Below are 8,448 nucleotides of genomic sequence, written 5' to 3' on the forward strand. Positions count from 1 at the left end.
TAAATTGTGCACTCCTTTATCAGCGCTATCAGAGTTAAAGCTTTTCTGGTTTAGGGCTCAGGTGGTAGAGAGAGAGAGTAGCTGTCGGAATAATCACCCCCGGCATAATTAGCCTCTTCTCTAAAGCCCTGGAGCAACATTGTCTTTGTGACAGAAAGACAGAGGATTTAAGAGAAACATGACCTTAAGGTTATTTAGAGAAACACTAGCACTAACAATTCCAGCAGTGTGAGAGAGAGAGGCTGCTGATCTTTTCAGCTATCATCCACTTTGCTGTGTACGTTCTACAGCAAAGGTATCACAGGTAATTTGACAGTGACATGGAGATGGTGAAGAATCCTGCTTGCAACCTTTTTAAATTCCCAAACACTCTACAGTTTAATTACAGCTCAATTTCTAAGAATAATGGTTGCAGTAATTGTAACTCCATCATTCTAATTATACAGAGCTAAATTAGTTTTGCTTGCAAAGTTATTAGTTTTGTTGTACAAACCTGAAAGGCAATGTCATTAAACTGACTGATTTTTAATTTTGGATGCAGCTACAATGTACTGAATCTATTCTTGTTTTTCCACTCGCTAGAGCACAACGCCAAATTGATGAATGCATTTAGATTTATTTATAACCCATTATATTTTAAACAGACATCAAGCTTTCATAAGCAAATTTAAAAGCTTTGTAATGAGTAATAGGGAGAAACATATTGAAAGTTGCAAATCAATAGCAAGTACGGGCAGCCTTAATATGCGAACAGTGTCTTCAGGCATGGGCAGGGAGATAAATGGGTTTCTAATTCAATATAAAAGAGACATAAAAAACTTGATAAAGAAAGCAAGCATTGCTGTTACATTACATCTCTCTCTTGCGCAGGGCAGGAAGCCTCTCCTATGGATGTTCAGTTAAGTTTCAGCACAGTCTCCCTGAAATATGTCACATAGACAAAAAGTCTTAACAACCCATTATGTGTTGGTAGGCTAAAAATGTATTCAAATTACATGCTGTAAACACAAAAACAATGCCAAAACGAAGTTTATAACGAATGGTTGCAGTTTCATTGATTAGGTTTAGGGAAAATACTACCAAATATACTTGGTGAAGAGAACCAAAAAAAAAAGTACTTGGTTTATGAAAAAAAAAAAATCACACTTTAGGTTACAGTAACTGACTGTGCTTCTCTCTTCCACTAATTCAATTCACCTGCACCACCTTAAGTTAACCACATATGCCTCATCAATTCAGTCACAGCTGTGATGTATATAGGCGTGTCTAACCCCTTCTCCCTTGATCTGTCAGTTCTTCTCTTTCCCCCTGAACCCTGTTCTTCTCCTCTTTTCCCTCTCAACAGGGCTGCAAGTGGCCCAGCCAACAGCGCTGTTGCTTAGACCTGTAGTCTAGTCCATGACTTACTTGCCAGTACTATTAGTTGCTTATGATGAGGACAAAAGTATGATTTCTGTCACAGTTAAAGCTCCTCTCCTGGGAATTATTTTTAGTTTTGCATTGGTAGTTTCTTTTTATGGGGGAATAAGCCTGTATATATTGTAATAATAGAGCCATACATATATATAACCTGCGACATTTTTCATTAGGTTAATATTCCAATAGTGACATCAAGCAAATGAAGTATGGTTTAGCTGAGTACAGGCAACCACCATCCCAACCTCCATACCTAATCCCAAATCCTAAATCCTGCATTGGTACTGAATATTCTGGCATCATATTCACCCAAAACATAATGAGTAAAGCAGGCTTGCTTCATATCAGCTTAATTTGCAGGAGATTGATCAGAAGCCTGAACCCAATAATGTACTATTTAGACGGCACTGCCGAGAGATGTATGGTGCTAGCCAGTGCAGTCTTTTTAAATCATATGACTAATGTGTATTGGATTTTTCTAAACATTACTTTATAGGCAATCACTTCACTTGCAACCTCATCAGAAGCAGCTGTATACCACCAGAAATGAGTGTGAAGAGATCACTGTATTTCTCCACAGGGACTCACACTCTGCCTCAAGTTGTTTTGCCTCTTCACTGCCACAAGGAGAACATAACAGAAAAAAAATGAAATTGACTCCATTAAATGAATAATTAGTTGTATGTTGAGGTCATGTCTGACAACTAATTCCAGCACAGTGTTGTTCAATATAGTGTTCAATATAGCTGTTTTCAATAGATTTTTCTGAAACGTTTTTGAAGACTTCCCGGGTGTAAGACACCTGCAGAAGAACAAACGGCAGTAGTTTATGAAATGATCCTTAGGCTGTTGTAGTTTATTTTCTGTTTTGTTCTGCAAAGTAAATTTCAAGTGTCATGACTTGTGTACATGTCTTTTTTCTCAGCTAGCAGGGAGCGTTCCCACAAGGTAACCTACAAGTTGCGACAATGGTTTAAAGAAAACATTTTAAACTAATGCTCAAAAAATGTTTCAAAGATGTTTATCATTGCAAATAATGTCAGTTCAAGGTTAAACGCTAACTGAGACAAAACCTCATAACTGCAACTTTCTGAGGATGTTTTGGTGATGTCGAGAGATGACAGATCAGTGAATGTTCTTTAATAAAACGTTCCCACAATGTTACATCAGAAGAAAGGAAGAACACTTTCAAAGCAACATTCAGTACATTTTATTGAGGACTAAGATTACAGAACATTCTTACCATTTTTTTGGATTTTAATAAAGAATATTACCCTAACTTTAAGAAAAATATTTTGGGAACTAAGAGAAAGTTTGCAGCTTAAAATGTCAAAACATTGCATTGGTTGCATTGTACCGTTTTTTTAGAACCAAAAATTGTTAGCTGGGTTGTTGGAAAATATCACATCCACAAAGCTAAAGTGCTGCAGATTACTCTCAATATCCATTTGTTTTGTGTTATATTACAATACTATCTCCTTGACTCTTTTTCTAAAATAACAACAAATAAGAAAGCTATCAAGACCTCTCAAATAATTGGAAAAAATGTATTTGATAGAAACAAATAATCTGTATGGTTTGAATCTTATACATTTTAATATTGTCTGTATTAGTTTTTGTTTTATGTTCTTTTCTTTTTATTTGGTTGTTTGTAGCTGTTTCAGATATTATACTAAAATGATCATCTTTCATCTTTCTTTTTTTTAAATTAAATGTATCTGAAAAAAGATCAAAAAAAGTCATGTCTTGTGTTATTTCCTACTTTGCCCCTTTTTTTCTGACACACCTGCCTTCTGCCAGTCTTGTTAGTCCTTCCCTGTTTCCAGAGTCTTCCCTGCACACCTGTCTTGTATAAGTCTTGTTTGCTTCACCCCAGAGTTCCCTGCCACACCCTTCTTTTCAGCCAATCCTTTGTTTCCCTTCTGTTGCCCGTGCAGACTACTCCAGCTGTGTCTTGTTTCTGTGATTAGTTTTCTGTGTATATGTACCCGTGTCTTACTCTTTGTGCTTTGTAAATTTGTTGTCATTCTTTGTGCTAAGAAGTCCTGCCTGTTTTCTCAGTTTATTTTTGGTGTTCATGGTTTTCTTTTGAATTTGCTCCTGCTGTATTTTTTCAGTTTTTTTTTTTATATATAAATAAAAATCACTCTATTATCTGTCTGCCCCCTCTTTTCAGTCTGCATTTGGGTCCAAAGCTGCTATTCTGAGATTGTGATAGCATTTGTCTTTGGCAAATTAAATGGTGTGTTAAAGACAGTAAAGCAACAACACTGTGGTCTTTTCCTTTATGTCCCATAACATATCATACAAGCTTAAGAATGTGTGCTCTTTTATATATAAATTTCCCCTTTAATATATGGAAGATAAAAAAGAAAAAAGGAACCATTATTTGAGTAAACAGCGAAAATAAAGTGGAAAGTGGAAAAGCTATATATGTTAAGAGAAGTGTTTGAAAAGATAAAAGACAGATCATAGTAATAGAGGACTATACCTTATATTTTTCCTGCCTTTGCTCCTTCCCTATCAGGTCTAAAGGGGGAGATGAGTCTTTGTCTACTCCATATCATCACTGACAGAAAGTCATTAACTCCACACCCACTCAGATGCCATTTTCTTTGTTGTGGTTAGAGCCCAGTGGCACCACCAGACAGAAGCAAACAGATTCATGCCTTTGGATACCAAAAAAAAGTGATTCATGGCTGAGTGATGGAGGAAATCCTTTTCCTGGCATCCACAACAGAGAATGCTTTCTGAGGAAATATCAACCATCCATCACCATCTCCACAATACTGAGAAGCTTAATTGATGCTGACCTTATGTGTGAATGTGTGAGAGTCCTCTTTTGCACTGGGGAAAGGTGTGTGTACGCGTGTGTGTGTGTGTGTGTGTGTGTGTTTCCAGGGCTGAGAAGCGTCCATGAAAGAGTAATGAGCTCCTCCAAATGATGCATCAGTCCCCAATGGCTCTAATAGATACAGGGGAATCCAATCTTTTACGCAAGGCATATTGGTGTGACATTTCTCCAGAAAGCTATCGCCTCCATCTGCTTCACAGTGGCAGCGTCGCTTCCTCCCAAGAGCTCAGGCCAGAGCATCCTGGAAGTCCCCTCCCCCCCGAAGGCGGGTTGCTCAAAGGACCGCAAAGGTCCTGCTGTTGTGTCTTCACTCCACTGCACCCTCCATAAGCCTCGGCACAGTCTGGGGTATAGGTGCCTATTCGGTGCATCGCTGCACACACAGATGTGACTGGAATCCAGATAGGTTGTTAGGGGAGACACTTCATCTGAAAGCAGAACACGTGTATTCAGATGTGTGCACACAGACGCACCAGCCAAGCAGTGGTAGTCTCTGTGGGGCACAATGGAGTCTCGCTTAGGTGTGTTTGCTCAATTGGAGTCGACACGCAGCCCAGACTAATAGATTTGAAGTGTCTGAGGTGAGCAAATCTCTCTGCCTCTTTCCCTCCATTGCTCCGTTTTCTTCCTCACCACTGATTCCATTTGATCTGACAGAGCTTGGAAGCTGACATTTTAAACTTAGATGTGACCGTGCACTTCCCTGCTATGCACTTTTTTTCAGGTAAATAATGGGACTGCTGCTCCTATATTTTGACTCCAGTGACAATTGTGATTTGTGGTATGGGTTTATCTGGCTATTAAACAGACATAATGTTTATGAATAACCACATAAAGCCACTTTAACAACTTTCAAACTGCCACAACCCCCATAAAAAATATAATAAGCACAATAAAAACCCACAGTACCATTACACACTCACATTAGCAGATATTTGGCCCACAGGAAGCTATAATGATCCATAATGGGAAGCCATCCATCTGTATTCTTCAGTTGTTTTCTCAGATTCACACCCATGTTGCCTCAGTGGAATAATGATAAACAAGACGCAGTGTCTCCCAGCTGGTCTCGCTTTCATCTTGGGTAGCTGAATCACACAGATCCCCTTCAAAAATGCTCCTGGTGAGTGAATCCTATCACTTGAATCGAGAGTGGTTTTTCACCTTTCATTGCTTTCAACATAATGCGTCTCTTAATCTTTCCAATATGCCTGGCTTTTGCATTTTCTATACATTCTTTAGTTCCCTTGCCGAAGTGTGCTTCACTCTTTCCTAGATATGTGTCCTCCTCTCATATTGAAGACAGTTTTGGTTGTTTGCCCACAGGTAGCACAATGGAGTTGCATGGCAGCAAAGGGAGACGTGGGCCACTCAAGAACACTATGTATGAATCACAAGCTGATAATTATGTAAGACTGATCTGCAAAAGTTAGGTGGTAGAAATTTAAATGAATTAACTATCAACAAGTGGAAATTATAGAGTAAAATGTAAGTTTGAAGAGAAAAAGTACTTTGTACAAACTAGCATTAAATTTAGGGATCCCAGTGCTCCATTGTGTTTATATATATGTTTTTTTTCATGTGTAACAATTTTTTGTTTGTTTTTTTTTGCTTCAGAGGTCCAGTGTGTAAGATTTGGTGTATCTTCAGTGTTCCAAGCATAGGAGAACTTCTGAGGCCAATGCAAAAACCTGAAGGGGCCTATCAAGAAACAGCATTTAATTTGTCCGTTCTGGGCTACTGTAAAATATATGGCTCATTCTAAGGTGACTAAAACAAAACTATTCTTATTTTTGGGTGATTATAAACTAATGACAACATAGTTAGGAATATTATATTCCATCTGTGCCACCAGAGGCCCCTAAATCTGACACACTAGACCTTTAAACTGCCTGAATTGCAACTGGTTAGTGCTGTTTAACACTCTGTCATTTATACTAACAGGAGAAACCCCAATCGCCATCATTTATCTGTCAGAGGGAATGCCAAGCACCTCCACCTTTACCTTAGTATACAAACCTCCTCCACCACGAGCTACCCCGAGATTAGCTAAAACAATAAACACAGGACCACTCCACAGCAGCAAGCTGAAGCTCAGTTTGTTTCCATAATCAGTTTAATTTAGACAGTGCAGTCCCCCCAGAGTGGCTGCAGCACTTTGCACAATATAATTCTAACACCAGGTGGATTTCAAAGGCAATTAACCACACTAGACAAGGTACAGCACTGCAATTATAACAAATTAGGCAATTATCACCATTCCCCAATACTATAGGGGGATGAGTGTAGCCTTTAGTATTTAGCGAGTTGATGATCCAAGAAGATCGATGGAGTAAAAGGGGGAGAATGGAGGAGAAAAAAGGGAGTGGGGCTGCAGTTCTAAGAAAGAAAAAGACTCGTTGTGCTATTATATTTGCATCATTTCTCACAATATGTATTCACAGCCCCTGCTACTTTTAGAAAGCAGTTTTCACACAGTTCCTCACATGTTGTACATTGTCTCCTGACACAGATGCACAGATGACACATTCCACTAACAAGAGAATTTTTGTTTTGATCCAGGATCTTTATCCTTGCCTTTTCTTCCGCTTAGCCTCCACTTGAATAGAATCATATATTTCTTTTTGCCTGTGGCCCTGACTCATGTAAATCATTTTGCCTTTTTGTTTTTAACTACATGAATGCTATTATTGCCTCTGTGCAATCTTACAGAGATTTTTCATTACTCTCAGCAGTGTCATGAGCCTTGTAGTTGAATCCAGTTTGATAGTCCTCCAACCCCACTCATATTTCTTGTATTATTGCTGCAGAACCTTCCACATAATTGTTTTTTTTTCTCCAGAATTACGCACCTTGAGATATCAGGGCTTTCAAGGTATTATTGACGTCATCCCACTGGGCTCAGGTGGACTGCCACAAGCTTTATAAATCAAACTGTCTACACTGCTGTCCTTGGTACATCCTAGAGGAAATTGATTCCAGAGGGAAATAATGACACACTCACAAACAAGTAAACACAAATGCATGTACATGGAATTCATAGCCACACAAACACATTACCCACAAAGATCCACAGATTAGTGATCTGTAGTGCCTGCCAAACCTTTCTTCTCTCACTTTGAAGTTTGGAAAAGACTGATTGTGCCTATCCTCTGGTCTTGACCCCCTGCCACTCATCCAAGCGTAATAATGGATCCAATCTGAGTCTGTCTGACTCTGTGTATCACCTGTGGGAGCAGCAGAGTCTGAGGAGGACCCATGGTTCAATTTACTCTGAGCTGTGCGTGCGTTGTGGTGATGGCGGTGTGTGTTGGCATGAAAGTTCCTTCACAACACCATTCAGGACTTTAGGAAACTTTTTTTAATTGACACGGGGGTTTCAGACACTGTGCATGACCAATATCTTGCCTCTCCTCTGAGCCACCGGCCAGGGTTACAGGGTCACTACATACAGAGACGCTTTTTCATTCTCAGTCCTCATGAGGTAACCATCATCTCCTTTTGTTTCCTCCAGGGCCTCTGGTTTAGCTGTTACGGAAATACAGTGAGTCACGCTCCAATTACAGAAATAAATGTGTAAATTATGAAAAGAAACATCTCAGTCAGATAAAGATGCATTGTCGTTATGTGTGTGTGTATCTCTCCTTGCCAGACCATTTTTCAGACCTGGATGATTTCATGCATGAAGCACAGTAATAAGAAAGCTGATCTTGGTCTGTGTGTGCAGAATTATACTTTAGTTCTTGAAGGGCTTTAAAGGGGAAAATTGCATATATCCTTCTTTCCAGATAATCTGTTGAAAAAAATTAGTCTCAACATACTGTAGGCTTCGGTCCCACTTGTAATTTCTGACATGTACACTGTGGACTACTTGTCCAATGCAGTCCATAGAAGTTGATGAGTCAGAGATGTGTGAAATGAAATGACTGCTTGGAAAGCAAAGCTGGGGCTAGATGGTCGTGTAAAACCTCTAAGCTCATGCAATCCAGGAAATGAGCAGAAATGGAAATCTGCCCTTGGGTAAGGTGCTAAAACCTGAAGAAAGTTACTAAAACTATAGCAAACACTACAGGACAATGTTTTTTTCTTCTGTTATAGCTCTCACAGGAAAAGTATCAAGCTCATTTGGTAATGTAAGGGTTAACAAAGCTTTCCTAGATGTAAAGTTTTGTGAAATC

This window comes from Plectropomus leopardus, chromosome 7 (assembly GCF_008729295.1).
Source record: "Plectropomus leopardus isolate mb chromosome 7, YSFRI_Pleo_2.0, whole genome shotgun sequence".
Lineage (NCBI taxonomy): Eukaryota > Metazoa > Chordata > Actinopteri > Perciformes > Serranidae > Plectropomus > Plectropomus leopardus.